This window comes from Callorhinus ursinus, unplaced genomic scaffold (genome assembly GCF_003265705.2).
Source record: "Callorhinus ursinus isolate GAN/ISIS: 27379988/994484 unplaced genomic scaffold, GSC_fseal_2.0 scaffold1, whole genome shotgun sequence".
NCBI classification, from domain to species: Eukaryota; Metazoa; Chordata; class Mammalia; order Carnivora; family Otariidae; genus Callorhinus; species Callorhinus ursinus.
The window spans coordinates 65440324-65462784 of NW_027397063.1; the positions used below are offsets into that span (position 1 = coordinate 65440324).

The 22461-nt window shown below is 45.1% G+C and overlaps 1 protein-coding gene across 4 annotated transcripts in view; it reads left to right on the plus strand.

Annotated features, from left to right (window-relative positions):
• MB21D2 (Mab-21 domain containing 2) overlaps positions 1 to 22461 on the plus strand; it is a 116433-nt gene that overhangs the window by 30007 nt on the left and 63965 nt on the right. The gene's annotated exons all lie outside the window — the stretch shown is intronic.

Sequence of the window (22461 nt, forward strand, 5' to 3'; positions counted from 1 at the left end):
ATCCCCAGGACTGAGATTTCAGTCTGCGGACTCTCCCCCCTGAACTGTAGCAGAGATAGAACTACTGTGCTGTGTTTTAAGTAACTTCTAATGGATTGCTTCCTTTCCTGGAACCCTTTTAGGGAATGGTTAAAAATTTACATCATTGACAATGAATACCAAACCTAGCCGTGAACTAAACTAGAAGCAGTCTTCTATAGTTCCCTGTACTTTGGCGTCTCTTTATATGTATATCCTCTACTACTCTTTCTGACCTAAAATATAAATGTTGACATACATGTTTTACTTCCATGCTGGGCTAGAAACTAGATCTTTTCTCCTGTATTTCTCTTGTCAATGTGTAATTTTTGTTAAAGTTACAAACATGACTCTTATACAAATGTAAATGAGTACATGTCAAAGAAATATTTAACTCATGAATGAGGGAACCAACAGGAAGTTAAAGCTGGTTCAAAGAGCCTTTGAGGAGCTGTGTAGTTAGAGGCACTGAGGACTGTTGAAGTAAGATTGCTAGGTTAGATATGAAACTGGTTAGTACCCTGCAGGGCAATAAAACAACAACATTTGGGGCTCTCATTTCTACCAATCAGAAGTCATACGGCTCTATAATGGGAAAAAAAAATCTGCAAGTTCACCTGTAACTTCACAAAGTCTGAACCCATATTGAGGCAAATCAAACACAGGTGCAGTTCCTAGAGAATAAAATAATCCTTGAGTGCGCCCGTCCGGTAATACTCTAGTATGGCATCGAAAGCACATACCGCCTTTCTTTTACCTTATTTCCAAGCATTGCATCGTGTTTTCCAATGTCCCCACTGTGGTTGTGCTTAGCCAAGGAGTGTGTGCATGCCTTCATTTCTTCTTTTGTTTAATAATTATTGACTATCCGTTTTGTGCAAGTAGTACGTAGGCACTGCGAGGTCTATAACTGAATGAGTCATATGGTCCTTGTTCTCGTGGGGCTCAGAGGCTGTTCCGTTCACATCCTAAAAGGGAGGCAGGGAGTTCTTTTCAGGAATCAGTTTTATTGTGGGGGAAGCAATGGGAGTCCATCTTTTTTGGGGGTCTCAGTGCTTACAAGACTAGGATAAAATGCAAATATCTCTGAGAATGACAACCAGAGCCAGGACTTTTTGGCATAAGAGCAGACAAATATCCATGCCACTTCTTTTTGTTCATGTGGCATTTATACCTTTCTAGTGATAAAATTTCACAGAATCAAGACTTTTGCTTTCTGATGTGAAGGGCTCCCTATAGCCTATCCTGCCAGATCTCTCCAGAGTCCTCTGTTTGTCTCCCCAGGTATAGATGTGCTTTTAACTGGTTAGACCAGTTTGTGACATAAATTTAAGCAACTTCTGGAGCAGCAAGGACCTGCCAGAGAGGCTGCTTTTTCCCAGAAGGGTTTTTGGTAACTGATGGATCAAATTTCATGGCTGTCAGTACAGTTTCCTTACAGCAAATATATATACATTTATTTAGGGTATTGGGGGTGTTTGCCAGTTTAATTCTTCCTTTCAAAAAATAGTGTGTGTGGGGGGCATGGCTGACATTTGTCTTAGAACCATAAAAGATGGAGCTGTAAGGAGCCTTAGCGCTCTTTCTGGCTTGCCCCTTTCCCGCTAAGATGCGGAAATAAGAACAGAGAAGCTGGATATTAATTAACCTTTGTTCTCGTGATGAGTCAATACTAGATCTGAAGCTTTTGTTTAGTTTTGGGTTCCTTCTTCTATAATGGTGGTTCTGACCTGGATTTATTGGTGGCATTTAGAAGTGCTCCAGAGAGGATGCTTTTCTTTTGAGCTTACATCTTTGTGTCTGTTTACAAAGATAGATGCTAGATGCTTGTGTTTTTTTGTTTTTTTTTTAAGACTTTATTTATTTGAGAGAGAGAGAGGAGGGGCAAAGGGGAGGGAGAGAATCTCAAACTCTGCACTGAGCTTGGAGCCCGAAAGGAGGCTTGATTTCACCATCCTGAGATCACGACCTGAGCCGAAACCAAGAGTCAGATGCTTAACTGAGCCACCCAGGCTCCCCGATGCTAGACGCTTGTTAAAGAAAATTCAGTTAATACTTCAAGATATTAAGAAGAAAGCAAAAATCCTCCAAAATCATTCCCTCCAGAGATAATTTTACTGAACATTTTTGGGAACATCCTTCCAGGCAGTCCTCCCAGTATTTACATCTATATCTGTATTTGCATTCAGATACAGATGTATATATCTCTTTATAATTTTCAGTAAATGGGAAGAGCATCATTTTCTTGCAGTTGATTTTTCTTTAACTTGAAAAATGATACTCAACTTCTTTTAATTACACATGGAAGTATTTTCCTCTTGGATTGTAATTTACTCGTATTAATATATCTCTAGGAATAGAACTTAAACGTTTACTATTCTTACTTAATCATAATTCGAAAGACAGGTTATGTCTTCGGAAGCGATGAGTGGGCTCACTGCAGAGATGCACCGCACAGGTTCCCTTTGAGGGAAGGGCTTGCTGACAGCTGGGGAGAGGGCAGCATGCAGACAGCCTAGTGCTAGCTCTCAGCTCCACGAGAGTTCCCCCCAACCCCCTTGGCTGTGGCTGCACAGACCTGCTCGCCCTAGGCCATGCCCTCCCTGGGGCATCTGCATCTGGTGACATCTGATGACATGTGGCACTACGGGCTATGAAGTCTCCCTGGATACCAGAAGGCCCTGCTGATAAGCTTGTTGCCCAGTCTGCCTCTACCCAATCTGCTTCCTCTTCCTCCCTTTGCAAGGGTTGATCCTTAACAAATACCTTGATCTCCAAACTCCATCTTAGCTTCTGCTTCTGGAGAACTCAGCCTGCAGCAGTGGATCTTGTTGCTGTTTGGGAAGTGGCTTAGTAGCCACGGGTGCGGCCGGAGCTCCTAACACAGTTGCTCTCTGGCTGTGCTCCTGGGAGCAGTGGAATCCTAGGGAGCTCAGGATGCCCTGATCCATCACTCTTCTCAGAGTGAGCTCCTACTCTCTTTCGCTACCCCACATCAGAGGTGTGGGGTTGGAAGAATTCGGCCCTGCGCGGGTGCTAGAGCTGACTGCTCTGTGGTTTTAAGGAAAGTTCAAAAGACTTTCTTGCTAATGGTATTCTCTACGATAAAAATCTATTTTAGTTGTTTATGGTATTAATCAGTTGAAGATTTATCTGCTTTGGGAGAAATTCCTCTGGAACCATTGAAAGCTCCTGCCTAAGAGTTGCTGAAGATTTTTTTTTTTTTTTGCCTCCAATAGATACCCCCTATTTTGGTTCTCCCCACTTCAGACCTGCTGCAGGATGAATGGTGTTCTCTCTGAAAGATCCCTATTTGCACAACCTCTCCAATCACTATTTTATTTCCGGCAGAACTTACAATCTCATGAATCAGCTAGAAAGAAATACAGTGATGGAAGGTGAAGGAAGCAGAGAGTGCCTTTTTGAGGCCTAAGGAGGTTTGTTCAAATTATCACGTGTGCTCAAATGCTGTGTCACCTTGGTTAGTACTGAGAGCACCTATGGGCCCTGCTTCTCTTCTCAAGGTCCCTCTGGAGACCTTTATTTCAAGGCTGTTTGTGCTGGTGGAATCTGGCTTAAGGAGAGCCATGTGTGCTCTGCACCCCCTCAGAATCTCCCCTCTCTGAGAGAGTCATTGTTGATCTCCCCTCCTAATCCCCAAGACTGAGTGTATTTTGCCCTTAACCTCTAGCCTTGGCTGGCACCTGCTGTGTGCATTTCAGAATTCATGTGTATTTTAGGGAGATAAGGAAGGCCTGCAGAAGGTTTGGCCATTGCTTCTTTAGCACCTCCTTCTGTCTTTTTCTGGGGTGGGGGTGGAGGTGCTCCTTTAGAATTTTGCTGACAGCAGGGGTCCTGCTCTTCAGCACCACATGCCCCCCATGTGATCAGCACGTATGTTAGCTGGGACTGTAGAGAGGAATTGGGATTCTCACAGTAAGGTCTGCAAGTCGTAGTTCATATAAATGCAGAAATTCAAAAGCCTCACTTGACTTAATGGATGCTTTTTAAAGCTATAAAAAAAAGTTAGTTTTTCATGAAAGGGCAAACTAGACCAGAAGATGCTGCTGAATAAATCTTTATTCTATAGACGGCAATAAGTAAAGACCTGATATCAAAGAACTTAAGCTTTTTATTTCTTGTCCAATTTTCTCTGTGGGGGGAAAAGGTCTATAAAGCCACTCATCTGTGTCCACCTTTTTAATAACTTAGTCATGCTCTTGAATTTGCCTGGTGGAAGAACACTTGTAAGTAGATGATACACCACGGAGTCAAAAAGCCATTTGAAATCATTTAGTTCACTCTTCATTTTGGGTGCTGGGAGGTGGGAAGAAGGGGAGGGACTGCTTGAAGACAAATTTTTGTTAGGCACAGTGCCTGCCTATCTCATGTCTTCTTCATACCCTCGTGCTCTCTCCCAGTGTTTTGGGTTTTTTTTCCCCCCTCCTTTTTCAACAATAGGTTTGCGTGAAAGGAAGGTTGTGATTTATTTGTGAACCTCAAATTCCCAACAACTGGTATCTTTGGCCCTTCCAAGTTTTGAGAATAAAATACTCATCCAAATTGAGACGTGGAAACTTCTGGAGAGAAAGATGTGCAAAACATGTATTTGGTTTGGAATACTTGCCTGTGAACTTACTAGACCCTCAGGCCCCACATCTGAGTAACTCGGTATCACTGAGTTGTTACTTATTCTTGTTAATAAAGTTGCATTGGTTAGGAGTTTGAACTAGATTCTTTGAGCAGACATTTGACTATGGATAGATGTTATAAAATATATATGTACAATATAGAAGTACAGGTAAACAGTGTATATATGAGTCATTACAGATGAACAGGGTAGACCATGGGATGATGTCTGTATGAAGGCTTGTGGGAGGTCAGCGAGATTAACCCTACCTTGAGCAGCTCTGACACGGGTGGCCAGGGAAGCTTCATGGATGAGTTTATATTTGAAATGGGCGGAGCTTAGAGTAGGGAAGTGGGAATCGTGTGAATTAAGTTTCGGGATTTTGGGAAAGGGCATGCATGACCTGTTTGGTGGAGGTAACCAGTTTGAAATGGTTCTGAATACTCAGGATGATTGTCTGATTTTTTCAGTTATGATGTGTGTTGTTATGGGTGCTCTTTTAAAGATGGGCTTGGAATCATCTGGAATGATTTGAGGGTAAAATACAGTTTAAAAACAAAATAATAGATATTGTAATCTCTGGAATTCATTCCATCTCCTTAGTTAGAAAACTAAGAAGATATAAGCATGCAGCTAAGGCCCTTGTGGAATCCTCGGGGTCCTAACACACATCTTGTGTAGTACATGGCGTTGAGCTTGCTTATAAAAAAAAAAAAAAAAAGTGGGTTTTCATTCTTCCCTTCTTCCTTCCTCTCTCTCTCTCTCTCTCTCTCTCTCTTGCATTTCATCTACAAACGTATATTAATTATTGTGGGCAGAGATTGTTCTAGATCCCAGAAATAAATGCCGAGCAAGCCACTGCCGTCAGGTTTCCCTCAGAAAACAGACTGTTACAATTCTGAATAGGAAGTTTCAGGTGCTATGAGAACACGTACAGGAGGAGCACCTACCCCAGGTTGGTGCCCTAAGAGAGTTTCTGGAGACAGCTGGAGCCTGAAGGGCCAGTAGAAAGAAGCAGACCAAGGAGGAAGAAAGAAGGGGAAAGGAAGAGCATTTTAACCAGAGGGCAAATTCTTCAAAGGCCACTGAGCCCGAGGAGAACATGGCCCTTCCGTGCCAAAGTAGCTTAGTGTGAGTGACAGTTGGAGCGAACAGGAGGAAGTGGCCAGAAGCAAGGCTGAAGGGTAAACAGAGGCTAGAGAATGAAGAGCCTCGTGCACCAACCTTATTGTAGAGCATTATCCTCAAGAGAACGCAGTCGCTATTGATGGGCTTTAAGCAGGGGAATGAAACCCACTTGGGGAGGAGCACTGTGGCACAATGCTGGGCAGGGGCTCAACAGACTAAAGGAAGGCCGACTAGTGAGGAATGTGTTGCAGTAGTCTAGGAGAGAGCTGATGGGAGCCTGAACTGGAGTAGGAGCAGCAGTTACAGAGAAAACAGGGCAGGTTCCAGAAATAATTAGAAGGTACACTTGCTCAGATGCATGTTGTCGATGTGGGTGGTAAAGGAGAGGCAGAAATCTAAGGTGATGGCTAGGTTGCTGTCTTGGGCACAAGACCACATCCTGGAGCCATTCACAGAAGGGTACAGAAAGCAAAAGGAGACACGTTTCAGGGTGAAACAGAGAGCTTGCCACTGGTCCTGTTGAGGTCGCAGTCCCTGGGAAACACCCAGGAAACGATATGGCCTGGCCCTGGTGGTAGTGGGGACAGCATGTCAGAACTGTAGTCTTACTCATGAGGAAAGTAGAGTCCACAGAGGTGGAGCAACCTGCTTAGGGTCGCACAGCTACTTGCTGGTTAATCCAGGTCCAGAAGCTAAGTCTCCAGCATTTGTCTAGGTGTATTTCCGCTCTGGTTGTTGGCTCAGTAGCCTCTGGAAAACATGTAGAGATATGTTTATGTAACCATGTTGTCCCTTGCTTGAGAAGAACTGTTGATAGTAAAAATGTGGGCCATAAATCCACGTGGGGACTATGCCCCATTTGCATCTCATTTGATTCCATCTGCCCTGTCTTAACACAATTATGGCAACTTTGTTAGGCAAGTGGTTGCTTAACACAGTGGAAAGTCTTAATTACTCCTTAATAGCTATGTACAGAGGGAAAGTCGACCTTCACGTTTAAATTTGGTTGTCTCTCGAAGAAGTTTATTTTGGTATTCCATTTGTGTACTCATAAAATATATAAATGCATATCTGTTCCATTTCCATTTTCATCCCAGATTTCAGTGGCACAAAAATATTTTCTTTTTGAAGTATTATTGCTATATAAACATGGCAAATTTAATGAAAAATTAAAAATTAAAAATCCGCCCACAGTCTTTTCATAACAACAACGACAAAATTCAGGCTTTATGTTCTTTTACTATCTCTCCACATCCATATGGTAATTTTAATTTACATTCATTTTTCTAACTGTTTTCTCCCACCAAATATTTGCCATATTGTTTGCTCGTTTGTTCATTCATTCATCCATCCATTTGGCAAACATCTAAGTATCTTCTAGATGCATGGTATTTGGGTTTATCGTAGTGTCTGTCCTTATGAAGCTAACATTTGGGAAATAGAGGAATGGTTGGGTGGGTAACATACAGGTAACAAGTAAGACCTAATAGAAAAACAATTGCAGTTGATTTAATAATCATGTTGCTTTGATGTTGTGGACGTAATATAACTACCCGCTTATTTTTTCCTCATTGTGTCAGTCAGGGTCTCAGGAGGAAATGGGCGGCACACCCAAATTAGGGTAAATGGAGGCGGCTTTCATATGGGGACAGTCACACCAGGGTGATGCAGTGCTCCAGTGCTAGGGACTGTAAAACACCTGTTCACCTAAAGGACCAGAGGAAGAGACATTTTGAAAGTGAACATTGTACAGATACCTTCAGCGTGTTAGGCAGGTGCTCTGCTCAGTGCTGAAGAGAAGGGACGCAATGTACTAGGGGGGGTCTTCTGCCTCCAGAGAGTGAAGAGCAGGACAGCAGGTCAGAGCGGCAGAGGTGGGCTCACAGGAAAGAGGCACGCGGGAGGCCCTGTGGTTTCTCCAGCTGTGAAACTGGCTAAATGGAGGGGGTGGGAAGAAGGGCAGGTGGGAAGACTGGCTTGAGCTTAGTTGTTCTTTCAGGCAGAGCTTTTCAGTTTGGGGCTGTGGATGGGTTCTAGTTGTGGAGGGGAATGAGCAGGGAGGCCTCCTGAGACTAGTTACTTGGGGCCCTGGAGGCCTCTTCCCCTTCACCCTGGTGTCATGCAAATATCAGTGCTGTCTTGTGTGCTGTGACAGGATGAAAGTTGGGAAGTGTCCAGGGACCCTCTTCCCAGTTATCAAGTGCTGTCATTCTAGAAATTCTCCCTGTACTGTCTGAAGCTGTACACTTGAGCACCCGTGACATTACTCAGCTCTCACGTAATCATACCAGTAGTAGTTGTGTGTGCGGCGGTCTTCCCATTGTCGAGGCTGCAGGAGGCTGACGGGGCCGAAGGAAGGGTTTCATTTTGGAGAGCTTCCAGATTGAAGCACCTAAGCACTTCCCTCCCTGAGGGATATATATAGAACAAGGGGTTGGGGGGGGCATGCTTACTTGGGTTGTGTGTCTTCTAAACTTGTGAATTTCGCATTGGGTGCTTTGCTGAGCATCGCCAATCTGGGGAACTGTTGGCTTTGGGGAGCTAATGAATCACTTATGCTGAGCCTCGTAAGAGAAAAGGGAATAGAGGTCAGAATCCAGTGGCATCTTTATGGCTGTAACTGTGTGTGTGTCTGTGTGTGTCTGTGTCTGTGTCTTTGGATGAATGAAACCTTGGCTTTGGCTCCCGTTTTCAAAGACATGGTGTAGGGTCTTTACTGCTAGGAGGCAGAGAGACTTGTCCAGAGATGAGCCTAGAGAAAACCTGGAAACTGATTCTGCTTCTTAATTTCAGCCATCCCATTACCCATAATTCTTTCTCAGTATTGAAATTTTCAGTCATAAAGTCAGAGCTTGGCCACTTTTGATCCTGAGGGCCCCCCCCCCATAAGACAGAAGGCCAACAGTGACCTCCCCTTGACCATGGGATATCTTTTGGTTTGTTTGTCTCTCTTTATCTCGTATTGTAAACTACCTCAAATCCTTTTTGGAAGCAGGTGGGACTTTATTCATTTATTAGCTGATAAATGAGTAAATTGTTTTCCTTTGTCTAAATCTAAACAATCAGGAAGCTAGGCAAGAATTATTTCCATACCTCAGTTTTATGAGAGACAAACTTGGATCATGATTATTAAAAAAAAAAAAGTGAAATGTCTGGGAAATGTCACAGGATTAAGTCAGCTCTACCTTTATCTATCACAGTGTTTGATTATTTTTCTTTATACCTCAGCATCCTATAATATCTCTGTTCAGTGCCAAAGGCATTTCCCGTTATTGAAGTAGAGAGTCTCCTTAACTGTTCTCCCCACAAACGCTTTTGTCCCCATCCTGCTTGAAGCTTTCCTGTGGCTACCATTATCATCAGATTAAAAGTCATCCCTGGTCACCTGCCCACCTGCTGAGCCTCGCCTTCTTCCACACTGTTTGCTCTCTCCACTCTGGGTTTCTTTGAGGTCCTTTAGCCTGACTCACTCACTCTGGACTTGAGACCTTGGAACATACTTTCTCTGGCCTCTCCCCCTTCTCACGTTCATTATATTCCCATCTGTACCTGTACTTATCCCTTATAAAATGTCAGTCCTTCTCCGTAGAAGATAGTCCCCATGAAGAGAGATTCTGTATCATTCTTGTTTACTACCGTATGCCGTGCTTCCTGCTCAGTGCCTGGCAAACAGTGCATGCTCAAGAAAGATTTGTTGAAAAAAATGAAATGTGTCCTTTACAGTAGTCAGGTTTTGTTGACATTAGTAACCCATATTTGGTAGGTACTGTCAACTTGTAGATAACTATCATTTTTAACCAGTTAGTATCCTTCCTTTTCCAATAAGCTTGGATATCTTCAATCTGCACATAGTGGCACCTTTTCATGCCAGGTGACTGTTGGCACAAGGCGGAGCGGGCAAAAGGTGGATTGTGTGTGCAAGTGGCTGGCTCAGCCCTTGGCCTCGTGAACATGCTCATGGTCCATGTGAAGTGAAGCTTTACAGTACGAAACTTTCACTTGCATCATCTCCACAGATGGCCTCATCATAACCTCTGACCTTGGCAGAGCAAACATCTTTATCCCCACCTTATAGGCTAAGAGATGTTCCTGACAGTACCCAAACAGGGTGTGGTTGAGCAGTTGTACCGAACTTTCGCTCTGAGGATGGAGGTGACATCAGGCCACACTGACTGGGAGGACAGTAGTATAGAGTTACAGTAGCCACAGAAAACCCTTCTCCATTTGGATATATTTTTGCCTTAAACGAGTCATGTGATGCGTGGCTATCTGTTTCAGTATGGGTTTGCATTTTTAAGTACCAGAGTAGCATGACCGAAATGCCCAGATGATCTGGTGCACTTACTCACTGCGCTCACGATGCTTTAAATGTTCTAGTTTATTTACCCATCTTAGAGATGAGAAGCTGAGAGTCAGAGGATGTCATTAACTAGAAAGACTCAGCTGGGGAATGGCGTTGGGATTCAGATTCAGATTTCCTGACTCATGTTAGGGAGGTTCTCTCTGTGCACTAAGAGTGAGGGGCAGCCTTGAATGCATGGTTTAGGGATCACTGTGTTTCTAAGCAGTCCTGGACCAAGAATCATCGCTATTTGGTTGTGTAATTTATTTCATGATGATGATTATTAGCCTTCTTCAGCGAGCCATCCTAATAAATGGCAGGCCCTAGCTCCAGTTAAGCATCATCCATCCAAGTGTGATTGCTGTACAATTTATTTTCCTCTGGGAATTGCTCCACATGCCTCTAATATAATGTGAAGGCTGCGGCCGCCTTGTTTTCTGCTGCTCAGTTCCCTTCCCTGGCTCAGTTCAGCGATTGTAGAGCGTGCTGGTGGCTGTCCGGAGAGCAGGAGTCTTCTCCATTATTCATGATGTTAGTGGCGGGTTGTCGGCTTTGGCCTGTGCGGACTGGAATGGGCTCATTGATGGCAGCAGGTGCAGCTGCTTCCTGTGGAACTGGCCACAGCCCTGATGGAAGCTGAGGTCAAGGGCTGTTGGGGATAAGGGCTTTGCAGAGCAAAGGTCTCATCAGGGTAATTGGCAGTCTTCAGTCTCCTTTGACACAGCCCGAAACTCAACTGTGATTCAAGCGTGGGTAGGGTCAGCCACAACTGTGTGATTCTAGATGGTTGTGCTTGGGCTTCGTTCTGGTGATAGGGGAGACAGGATGGTTAGAGCCTTAGACCTCAGCTGGAGCCAGCTTTTTAGATTCTGGATTGTTTCATGCACCATGCCTGTCTCCTCCACCACCCAATCCCACAACATTATTCCTCCTCCTTTATTTCGTTACTAAATACAGTATGTTTATTTTAGCAACTAGTCTGTGACCTACTGAATCCTTTAGTGTTTTATTTGATGGACTCAGTTTTGGTTAGTAGCCTGGTCCCCAAACTCACATTTCATTGGCCCCATTTCCCACTGTGCTTTCCATGGTAGTTTGCTTAGCTAGCCACCAATGCCAGTCTGCTCGGCTACCTGTTTTTCATCACTCTATGTGGCCACTGCCATAGCATGGAAAAGCTGAGGCCACCGAATCCTAGGGATGTTAGGATCTTTCCTTCCCTGGAAATAGCTCAGTCCCATCTTTTCATTTTAAACACCAGAGAAACGGAGCCCTGATGTGTTGAAAAATTGTGCCCATAGGTTCCCCCATCATCAGTCCCCCTTAGGTGACTTCTTTCTTTGCTACTGATGACTGGCATGGCATGGCCGACAGCAAGGGCCGGTGACAGCCCTTCTTCGGTTAGCTGGCAGTTAGGCATTGAAAAGTGTCGGAAGACCCAACAGACTTGCTTCAGCAGAATATGCATTTGGTGACCTGTGGCACTGAGAAGTCCAGGACGGCTGGCTACATGAAAAGAGCCCGATGTTCTCAGTCCACATCAGGCCTTGTTTCTTTCCTTTTTGTGGCTGTTTCCCATTGCATTGACTCCATTTTCTTGCTCTGCCTGTCTCTTATCTATTTGAAGTCCGGGGGGACGGGTGGTGGCAAAGCTCTGCCTCTTCTCCAGCCTTCTTGGCACGCAGTCCCACTAGCCTCTGAATTTGGCTTTCCTAGTGAATACGGGGTAAGAAGCGGAGGCCACTGAGATGCATGAAGGTTATGGAGTTGTTGGAGCGGGGAAGGCTTTTCAGGTCCCTGTCTCGGTTACTGATTGCTGCATAACAACTACCCCTAAAACCTAGTAGCTTAAAATAACAACTTATTATATTTGATGATTCTCTGAATCAGGAATTCAGGCAGAGCAACGAGGAGATGGCTTATAATTGCTCTGTGGTTTCTGTACCTCAGCTGGGAGCTGGCCAGACATCTCTCTCCCTCGCTCCTTCGTCTTGCCCCATACCTCCAGTCTTCCTTTGTGACTAGTGTGGCCTTCTTCATAGCAGGACAGCCTCAGTGTAAGTTAGAGATTTGACATGGACAATTAGGGATCCGAGAGAGAATGCTCCAAGAGACAGGAAGTGGAAGCTGCTAGCTTCTTAAGTCCTGGGCCCGAAAATCTGCGAAGCATTACTTCTATGGTATTCGGTTGACCTGGCAGTCAGAGAGCCCACCTAGATTCCAGGGGAGAGGACCTCTTCTATCCCCAGATGGAATTACCTGAGGCCCCCCCAGAGAAGCAGTGATTGACCTAATTTCTCAGAGTCCTCTTCTCAGAAATAAAATGAAAGCCAACAACAACCGAGGGAAAAGTCCATACCCTCTCTAGCCAGAATACCTGCACTCACCGTCTTTTGCTACCTTTTTTTGTGCTGTCTCCATGAGTCTTGGGATCACAGGGCAGGGTGAGCCCGGGTATCTAGCTTCCCCTTTGCGAATAAGACGCTCCCAACGTGCGGCTTGTCTGAGCTGCCTCCTCCTCCCTTCGTCGAGTGCTCCTCCTGTTACGTACTGGACCACTGACAGATTTCTGTGTGAAATCATTCATTTCAAAACCTGATGATGTCAATATTGTCTGACTTGATTGTCTCCTGTGCCTGTGGCTGTGCCCCGTGTGCTATGTGTGCATGCACTCAGGGAGATGAGAGAGAAGGGGGAGAGTCCCCATTCCTTCTCTTCTGGAAGGAGGGAACACTTGCAGCCTCTCCTCACACAGAGCCTGACGTCTCCTAGACGTGTGTGAGGCAGAAAAGAGCTAGTCGAACGTGGTCGTGCAGGGGTTTCAGCAATTTCTCAGGAAACCAGTGAACACCCCTCTTTTAAGGATGGGAGCTTTCTCCCATTTGTGAGTTATCTCATACCTGGTGTGAGGACATATTGTTCTTTATATCCTTATGTTTCATGTGATCGCCCAGAATGCCTCCAAAGCAGGCACTGTCTTCATGGAAATATAAGATAATTAAATTAGTTTAGAATTTATTTACAATCTGGGACACCTGGCAAAGAAGATTCTAGTTGTGAATCCCATGTGCATGTGTGTGTATGTGTACATACGCATGCGCACCTGCACACAGAGATACGCCGTGTCCTTAACATCGTAGATTGGGTACAAAGAAATCCCCAGAACACACATATTGGGTTGGGGGGTAGGAGAAAGCAAGGAGATTATTTAAATGCAAGCAACGCTCATTTATTTCCTTGCATTAATTTCCTTAATCAGATATAACCAGAAGATGCAATCTACTGGATGTTACTTTGTTTTTTAATCTTCACAAAGTGAAGGGATCAGGCCAACAGTGTTTTCCATTCTTCAGGAAGAGTGTGGTTCCTACTTCCACTTGATAGTTTTAATCTGTATTTAAAGTTTGCAGTTTCGTTCTCCACCTGAGCATTTGGGAGAAGTTTTGATCCCTGGAGATGAACAGTTAGCTTAATAGAATGATATTTGGGGAAAGTTCGTGGGGGCACAAGGGTCACTGGCTCAGTTCTCAGTTTTTGAGGAGTTGATTTCATTGTTACCCTTGGTGCCAGCCACTTCTAGGCCCTTGCTTTTTAAAGGGGGCAGATCTAGTGGTACGTTGGACAGAGAGGTCATATACTGGATGGCGGGCCGGGTCAGGGAGGAGTTAAGAGGGCTCTAGCCAGGTCTGCCCCCCAGGTGCCATCACAGCTGCATACATCCCACAGCTTTGCACCCTACTTCAGCCCTCAGCTCATTTCTTAAGACCCCCAAATTCCAAGCTGTGGTTATTTTGATCATGTGCAGGAAATGCCTCCTACTTGCAGGTGAAGGGAATAGGATTTGCTCTCTTTGCCCTTCCAGTGGACTCTTTGTTCGTGTCTTTGAGTAATCTCCACTTAGTCCCTCTGAATCCCTGTCTCCATAGGGAATCCCAGAAGCCCGTTTACACACTTCAAAAGAAGAATACACAAAACTGCGAAGGCAGTGGCGTCTAAGGTCGGGAACTGAGATCTAATCTGGGTCAGCCTCTAACTTGCAGTTCACGTAACCCTGGGCCACCCCCTGGCCTCATCTAGGCTGCCAGCTCCCTCGGCTGCTGTAGGACTAAAACCCAGTGACATGTGAGGGTGCTCTGGAAGGGGGGAACCTCTATACGCAAGAGGTTATATAATTATGTTCTGAGAACGCTCCCAGCTGTCAAATATGACACACTGACATCCTCTCTTGCTCCTTCACTGTTGGGAAGCAGCTGTTAGCTTCATTTCTGCCGCTCCCTTCTCCATATGCCAGAGCAAGGAGGAATGAATGGATTAAAACTCTGTTGGGGGTGGGGGAGACCATCTGATGTGTCTTCTGCCTAGCTTTTCATCAGTGAGTATTTTAAGTTTTGATATTCCCTTTGAAGCTGTAAGGGGGAGTATAGATCCAGTGTTGGGGAAGGAACGTAGTGGTCTGGTCACTCCAAAACCAGACAGGAAAATGACATGATGCTCTGGTTATCGGGGTAGGAACTAAAGAGGACTCTTCAAAACTGGAGCTGGGGTTGTCCAAGCACCCGTGAGGTTTCCCGGACTAGTTTGTGTACAATTGGAGATGCTTCTCCATAGATCTTGAGTTTCATTTCTTGTCCCTTCTTCTACCCTACATCTACCCATACCTGGGACTTAGGTCAAGGCCCTCGAATATGGGTTGTCACATCTAGAAAGTGCTTGCATCTTGGTCACCAGAGCACAAACTTTAAAGATCCAGTGCAGATGTAACATTGGCAGAAAGTCTTCCCTGATTCCCACTGTCACAGATGACCATTTGTCTTTTCCTTAGCTCTGTGTTTGTAAATGCCTCGGTTACAGCACCCCTGTGAAGACATCTGCCAAGTAATGGTGGAACGTGGACAGTGAGCTTTTTGAAGGTGGGACTCCTGTCATCTGTGCCTGTGTCCTCAGGGCTTAGCAGAATTTTTGCCACCTATTAAGGACTCAGTGGATGTTTAATCAGTACATGAGTGCGTTAAAAAGAAAAATAGCTAAATTAGTTTCTTAACATTCCTTCTGATTCAAGAATTAATCTTAGTGCCCCATCCAAGTTCCCACTTGGAAAGCAACTTTCCTTTCCTAAGATACGGACAGAATGTTACCAGGTTCGGGCCTTGGTCCATACACTAGTTTCCTGAGGCTGTGGTAACACATTATCACTCATTGGACGCTGAAAACAAATTTCCTCCCTCACGGTTCTGGAGGCCAGAAGTCTGACAGCAAGGAGGTGGCAGGACTCTGCTCCCTCTGAAGGCTCCTGAGAGGCCTTCCTTGCCTCTTCCTAGCCGCTGGTGCTCACCTGTGACCTTGGCCTTCATTGTCTTCTAGCTGCATCACTTCTGTGTCTGCCTCTGTCTTAACACAGCTGCCTCTCCTCTAAACGTGCCTGTGTCCACATCTCCCTCTTCTTTAAAGGACGCCAGGCATTGGATTTAGGGCCCACCCTAATTCGGGAAGATGTCAACTTGATTACATCTGCAGAAACCCTGTTTCCACATAAGGTCACGTTCATTGAATGAACAATTCAAACACAACAGCACTTTGAGCTTCTGTCTGCTTAACTCCTCTGCGTTCCCCTCCTGGTGACTGTCCAGCTTCTGCTTTAGCGTCTCTGGTACTGGGCAGTTACTTCCTTCAGAGGCAGATTTTCTGTATGTGGATAGCAGTGTTGGGGGGAGTTTTTCCTCTAATTGGGCCCGACTCTACCTGCCTGCCATCCCCATCACTGTGCGATTGGGGTGAATATGGAATATGCCCTTGCTTCCTTTAGGGGGAGGAAGGGAGCTTTTGGAGATGGTGCTCTTGCCCTCCAAGGGTTTCCCTCTTGAAATTTTCCATTTCTGTGAATCTTCATCCAGGTTATAGTTTCATTACCAAGCTTCCTGTTTGTCAGTGTGGGGATGAAACTAGGTGAGACTCTCCCAGGTGTGGTGTGAGCACAAATCGAAGCCAACACATCTTCCAGGGAATCCACTTCTTTTCAGATAGCTTCAGTCATACTGTCTTGGCGGCCAGCATGCACCCTTGGAACACCGACTCTTGGTCGTATGTGATGCTGCTAAGCCCTGTTCCTCTCGTTTAGCATTTTGACCCCAAGAGGAGGACCTGGCCCTTGTGTGATTATACTTTTCTCTGTTGCCCTTGGCCTGTTGCGTTGGCCCGTAGCCCCAGCCTGCTGAAGCAGCTTTACCACGGAATCGTCATTGCACATTGGAGGATGATGGGTTACATTGCGGGAGGGTAGAGGGAGGGACCAACACTAGAAATGGGTCCGTGTTAGAGGCCACTGTGCTGCTTCTCCATTCCTAGGCAGCTCACCAGCACAGAACCTAGATATGACTGGGCGCTAACTCTAGAAAAGGCATTAGGATTTGGGGGCAGCTCCTTCATACCATTGGATGGGGGGGTCTCCTCTGATACTTAGGCACTAGTTGGATACAAGTAGACTCTGGTGGTCCCAACTTTTTCTCTTGGAATGAATTTACATTTACATTGAATGAATTTGAATAAGTGAAGGCCATAGATGGTCAAAACCAGAAAAGACTTGGCACTATTAACCTAAAGGCAGTAAAGGGTCTAGATTAAGTACATGAGCCTGAATCAGGCAGATTTGCACTCCTGGTTTGTTTGTGATTTTGGAAAATATGACTTTGTAGAATAGGATTATAATAATAGTATCAACTCAGAGGGTTGTTATAATTAAATGAGATAATAGGATCCAAATAATTTTTGCTAAGGTGCAGTCAGGAAGGGAAACTGAGGCCCAAAGAAGTCAAATGATTTCTCCAGGGTCACTCGGTGTGTGCCACCTCAAACCAGGCTCTTTGGTCTAACCCTCTCCAGCACTTCAGAAATCATCTGTCTACCAGTCTGCTTTTGTCCATAGAATAAAGAAAGGGAAATAAAATTGGTGCTTAAAGCCTCCCTCATCAGAACGTGGATTGAGTTCCTCTCTAGCCTCTTTGGATGGATTTCACATGTGTCCAGATTACCAGCGGGGCACAACTGCCCTCTGGGACAGGGGCAGAAGTGAAGAAGTTGCCCCAGACCTTGGTCCTGTCACCCACTTCTGCCAGGCAGCCCTGGCCACTGTCTGTGTGCACACAGCAACTGCCTGCATCCTGAGGCCATGTTCTCTCCATTTTCTGTATGCCGTGTGGACTATATTTTCTTTCAGTCTCCTGTGAATTGGAGAGGTGTATTGTACCAGCTTTCCTAAATTGCCACAATCAGTATTCCACTGCTTTGATTTCTTATGCATGCTAATGGCTTTTCTCCTTTTGAAATGTACTTGTTTCCCAGATCAGTCTTTGCAACATTAAAATACATACATACATACATATATAAAATAAAATAAAATAAAATAACTAAAAAAGAAAAGGAAAAAAATCAAAGCCCTCTCTATATCACCATGAGTTTCTGCTTGGAATTTTGTGGCTGAATCTAAATGGGGGTAAAGAAACCACTGCTCTGCGGGGCTGGAGAGACCCTGGCTGGCCTTTCTGGGCCAGTCAACTCGGAGCCCAGGCAGAGTGAAGAGGGAGGTGGGGTTTTGGCTCAGAGAACGACTTGGCCGCCTTGTGCACAACAGTTTGAAGGCCTGTGCTGTCTTCGCTGGCTTTCAGGAGTCATGGCCCCTCTCTCCCACCAGCTGGATTGCTATATTCTTACAGGGCTTTGCGAGTTTGGGGACACAAAAGTAGCCTTCTGAGTTGGGTGATACCCTTCCACCCTTACTTATACAGGATTATCTGTATGCATTTTACCGGAGGCCTGGGGCTCCAGTCTGCATGATCTCTGCTTTAGTTTTCTTTGTACATCTTACATTTCAGACAGAGAAACCCCTCACTGGTCTTACACTGTTCCCTCCACCTGTGATGTCTGCTCTGGTCCCCACTTCACATCAGTGTCTGTTTTTTCTAAAGACCATCCATCACTTAAAAATGAGATCAGTGTTGTCTGCTTCATAAAGCTGCCTCTAATTTCTGTTTTTATTCATTGATTTATTCATTGTTTTCAGTAAACATTTTATTGAATATCTCATTTGTGCTATGCTCTGTGCTGTGGATGAAGCACTGAAGAAACAAAAAGATCATTGCCCATGGCCTTTCCATTCTACTTAGGAAGAGAGAGAGCGAGAGAGAGAGAGAGAATATGTATATATACGATGTCAGTGGTAAGGTGGGGACGGGGAGGTCATTTGAAGTAGAATGGTCCAGGAGGGAGGCCTTACTGCCAAGGTCATATTTGAATTAGGATCTGAAGATAGAAGTACTGTCTTCCTCTGACTTTCCTTCCTCTCCCTCCCTCTGCTTTCTTCTGATGTGAATGGGAACATGTTGGGGGTCAGGAGAAAGGAAGCTGTGCACACACTTGCCATTGCTGTCTATCATTTTGTCTTCGGTGCTTATGAAGTGACTTTGGAGCCTTTATTGTTGCCTCGGCTTATTTCACTGACATTCCTAGTGAACTGAAGCAAGATGTGTTCTGTACTGTGTCCTTTTGTTCAGGGAGGGGTCAGGGATCCCTCTGGGTCCGTGGTCTTTAGTGATGGTGCTGTTCTGTAAGCCCAGCAAACAAAAGCCCCTTCCAAAGGCTTCTTTTTCTCAACCTTAAAATAAGGGAGTTGAATATATGACTCCTGAGCATGCTCCCAGTTCTGAAGTCCCTGCACTTGATCCTATGAAATTCTAGTTCAGGTGGCATGGTGTGCAAGATCCTTGGCTGATGATGCCAGCTCACAGACTGCCCCACTGCTTATGGTGCAGTCTGCACCTGTAGGGAGCACCTCCTACCGACAGCATCCTGCATCCTAGGAGAGTGTCCTCTCTAACCAGGTCATGAGCACCCACGTGCCAAGCCTGGGAACATACCTTGCCCCCTTTATAACCTGCAGTAGTAGGCTCTGTGTTCAGGGTTAGTTAATTAATAGCTCCATGCATCTTTCTCTCCGTTATTTATTGAGTGCCTGGAGAGTCTGATCGGCCCTGTGGTAGATACTGGAAATACTTTTCCCATGAGTCCTCTAGAAGTTCACAACATGTCAGATGAATAATATTATTTGTAAAGCACTTTGTTGTTTTCCTGGTGCTTTCACTTTTGCTACCCTATTGATCCTCAAACATCCCTATGATTGAGGCAGAACTTATAATACGAAGTTATATTTTGAGCCCTTTAAATTATAGGAATGCAGTAATATGACTTGGCAGAAAGAGAGAGAGCACACAAGAGCAATCAATTTCAGTTGTGCTGGTGGCCTGGTGTCTGGAGTCCCACCGTAAGACAGTGTCCTTAGAGGCAGGAGATGGGGATGGAGACATAGGTCCGTTCTCTGCTTTGGTCTCAGGTCCCATGTGCCTTTCATGGTATATGTATTAAATCATGTGGTCCCTATCTTTGGGGTGATTTTAGGGATTTCCAGGGCTGCTTTTAACATATGTGATTTTTTGCCTTACCTATTGACTTGGGAACTGAGTTCCTAGTATAAAAATTCCCACTTTTTCCCATGTCACAGATGAGGAAATGGTTTTGGAGGGAGGAATGTTCCTCCTCTCTCTGCATGGGAGGCCGAGTGAGAATTGGTCATATGCCTTCCTCACCTGCAACCAGGGCTTCTTCCTCGTGAGCCTCGTTTTTGTAATTCCTCGGGGGTCACGTAACTGTGGACTGGTAATGCCTACGGGGAGAGAAGCTTGTCCAGGAGCTGGCAAGATGTGCATGTTGGACGGATAATAAGAGAGTGGTTTCCCTTTGAGACTTCGGCGGCTCTGGACTGCCTTGGGTTCCTTCTGGCCGGGGTTGGAGACGCCTCTTAGGAAATCTGTAGCTGCTTCTCCTCTGGCAACTAATGAATTCTGAGTGACTTTGAATGCTCCCCCCACTCAGCTGCAGTTCTTTAAAGCCCGTCTTCCACATGGAATTGGCAGGTGCATTTAATTGTTTGGGAGCCAGATAAAAATGCTTTGTTCTTTGTTCCTGCATTATGCCATTTCAAAATATCTCTTCTCCCACCATTTGCTGAGGCTGTTCAATTTGGGCCTTAAATTGGCTTTCTCTGAGCAGATCTTTCAATTTATATTCCAAGGCCTGTTCTTTCTGATTATGCATTTAGGGTATCCGTTAGGTTTCTTAATCTATTTATTCATATTTATTTTTGCCTTTCTCTTCCCCCTTTAAATCTCCTCCACGGTGAAAAACATGCAGTCGTGAGAAATGCAAGTATTTCTTTTTCTTTTCTGGCCACCGTAGCTTATGATTCTTTTGGGAGCTTAGTATTTTTCTTTATGCCTTAGGATAGGGTTCATGATAATGATAATGATGATCATCATGATTAAAATGTTTCCTTTTTAAGTCTGTTCCTGCACTTAGACCTCAAGTAGGCAGCAGGTTATCAGTGAACAAGAAAAACACCCAGGAAACCATGTTCCAGACTTCATAAAACGTGCCAAGCGTAACTCCAGGTGCTGGGGTAGAGCTGTGGGACAGATAATCTGGGTCTCTGTCCTCATGGTGCTCAGAGTCTGGGTTCCTCTGTATTTCCTCATTTTTCCTGTGGCGGAGGCATTGTGAGTCTCATTCACCTGTGAGGAAACTGAGGCCAACAGTGCTGACAGCATCTGTCTGAGCTCACACAGTCAAAAAGGATTGGAGGTGGCTTTCAGGCCCAAATGTGGAGGTCCCAAATGTGGAGGTCCCAAAAGTGTTAGAGCCCGCGCTCAAGGGGGATATTCCAACTTGACCTCTAACCAGATGCATAGGGAGGCGGCCCTTCCCAAGTGCAGGTGGAGTCTCTCCTCATTTCCTCTCTTCTGAGCACTGGAAGCATTATGGCATGTAGACCTCTGGTGCTCCCTTTTTCTTGCTTTACAACTTTTCTGAAGCTCCATCGTCTATCCATGAAATGGAAGGGCTTGGAGAAGGAGGAGGGAGGGAGGGAGGAGAGGCTAACATTAAAGAGAATGGGTTCTGGAGTTGATAGACCTAGTAACAACACAGACGCATATATGAAATATTTAGCAGAGTGCAGAATAAATATTTGCAGGCATTATTTTTCTATTGTGGTTACATTTGTGGTGAACTGAAATTTGGTTGAGTGTCAAATGATGAAAGTCACATTTCATTAAATGCTACCTTAGTGTGAAGAACTAGTTGTCACGGAAGTGCCCCATGAAGAAAGGAGGGTTGAGTTCCGACAGGGTCGTCATGGACTGGAGTGGCTGCGGTTGGGCGTAGGGCTGTGGACTGCAGTGGCCTGAACGCGAAGAAGAGCTTGGAAGGCTGACATGGCCAGTGGGAATGACTGGTCTTAGAGTCCAGGCTAAGCAACTTAGGCCTCATTCATTTGTTCGTTCGTTTGTTCATTTCTTCTTTTTCTTTTTTTAATTTAATTTTATTATGTTAATCACCATACATTACATCATTAGTTTTTGATGTAGTGTTCCATGATTCATTGTTGGCGTGTAACACCCAGTGCTCCATGCAGAACGTGCCCTCTTTAATACCCATCACCAGGCTAACCCATCCCCCCACCCCCCTCCCCTCTAGAACCCTCAGTTTGTTTCTCAGAGTCCATCGTCTCTCATGGTTCGTCTCCCCCTCCGATTTCCCCCCTTCATACTTCCCCTCCTGCTATCTTCTTCTTCTTTTTTTTTTTTTTAACATATAATGTATTATTTGCTTCAGAGGTACAGATCCGTGATTCAACAGTCTTGCACACTTCACAGCGTTCACCGTAGCACATACCCTCCCCAATGTCTGTCACCCAGCCACCCCATCCCTCCCACCCCCCACCACTCCAGCAACCCTCAGTTTGTTTCCTGAGATTAAGAATTCCTCATATCAGTGAGGTCATATGAGACATGCCTTTCTCTGATTGACTTATTTCGCTCAGCATAATACCCTCTAGTTCCATCCATGTCATTGCAAATGGCAAGATTTCGTGGTTTTTTTTGTTGGCTGCATAATATTCCATTGTGTATATATACCTCATCTTCTTTATCCATTCATCTGTTGATGGACATCTTGGCTCTTTCCATAGTTTTAGGCTATTGTGGACATTGCTGCTGTAAACATCGGGGTGCACATACCCCTTCGGATAACTACATTTGTATCCTTGGGGTAAATACCCAGTAGTGCAATTGCTGGGTCGTAGGGCAGCTCTATTTTCAACTTTTTGAGGAACCTCCATACTGTTTTCCAGAGTGGCTGCACCAGCTTGCATTCCCCCCAGCAGTGTAGGAGGGTTCCCCTTTCTCCACATCCCCGCCAACATCTGTTGTTTCCTGACCTGTTAATTTAGCCATTCTGACTG